Source organism: Octopus bimaculoides, chromosome 19 (assembly GCF_001194135.2).
Source record: "Octopus bimaculoides isolate UCB-OBI-ISO-001 chromosome 19, ASM119413v2, whole genome shotgun sequence".
Lineage (NCBI taxonomy): Eukaryota > Metazoa > Mollusca > Cephalopoda > Octopoda > Octopodidae > Octopus > Octopus bimaculoides.
This window is the reverse complement of record NC_068999.1, coordinates 34958339-34959538: the sequence shown is the minus strand read 5'-3', so window position 1 is coordinate 34959538 and position 1200 is coordinate 34958339. Positions and strand designations below refer to the sequence as shown.

At 42.8% G+C, this 1200-nt stretch overlaps 1 long non-coding RNA gene across 2 annotated transcripts in view; it reads right to left on the bottom strand.

Moving 5' to 3' along the window:
* The window catches only part of LOC128250164 (uncharacterized), a 77696-nt gene that overhangs the window by 52275 nt on the left and 24221 nt on the right, over nucleotides 1-1200 (bottom strand). The window lies entirely within an intron of this gene.

The following is a 1200-nucleotide window of genomic DNA, read 5'->3' as shown; positions in this document are numbered from 1 at the left end:
CATCTGGAGCAAAGACAAGCAGCACAAGAAGTATGCTGAATGGTTGCAAGAACTGAAACAAACAGTAGTCTGTCTAAAACAGGTAGAACAAGTCATTTCAGTTAGGGAATTGAAGGAAATCAGCAGAAAATGAGCAACTGGAAGGCCCCGGGACCAAATGGAGTTCAAGGCTACTGGAGGAAAAGATTTGGTGAATGTCATGCACGAATAGCTGCGCAACTCAAAACCTTGTTAAATGCCGACCAAGTAACACCAGAATGGTTTACAATGGTCAGGACAGAGCTGTGCTTGAAAAACATCGAAAAAAGGCAATATGGTAGACAATTACAGGCCGATATCCTGTTTGCCACTTATGTGGAAGTGATTGAGTGGAATATTCTCAGTGCAACCATGAGATTGAGAATAGGAAGCCAGACATAGTCTTAATTGAGAAAGAAAACAACCTATGCTGGATCACAGACATAGCATGCACAGCTGACAACAAGGTATGCGATAAGGAAGAAGGAAAAGTCGATAGATATGACAGGTTATCTTGGGGAGTTAAGCAGTTGTGGTCGATGAAAAAGGTAGCAGTAGTACCAATAATTGTCAGAGCCCTGGGAACAATGAACAAAAATCTCCAGAAGTATATGGAAGAAATAGGGGCTGCAATAAGGGTGGAGCACTTGCAGAAAACAGCACTGCTTAGAAACGCTCGAATACTCCGAAAGGTGCTCGAAAAATAAGAGGTGTCACGGGTAGTCAAGAGCTGACGCTGTAGTACATCTCCAGCGTTAGAAGCTGGGCAAAGGCAACAGTAATAATAGTAATCAATTTTTACTATAGGCTCAAGGCCGGGACTTTTGTGGTGAAGGGGACAATCGGTCACATCGAGCCCAGTACTTCACTGGTACTTAATTTATCGAACCCGAAAAGATGAAAGGCAAAGTCGACCTCGGTGGTATTTGAACTCGGAAGGTGGAAGAAATGTCAAAATGCATTTTTTCCAGAGCAGTAACGATTTTGTCAGCTGACCGTCTTAGTAATAATTATAATAATCGTTTCTGCTAAAGGCAGAAGACCTGAAATTTTGTGGGCGGGGTTAAGTCGATTACATAGACCTCCGTACTCAATTTGTACTTATTTTATCCGCCCCGAAAGGATGAAAGGCAAAGCCGACCGCAGCAGCATTTGAACTCAGAACTCGGAAGAAATATCGCT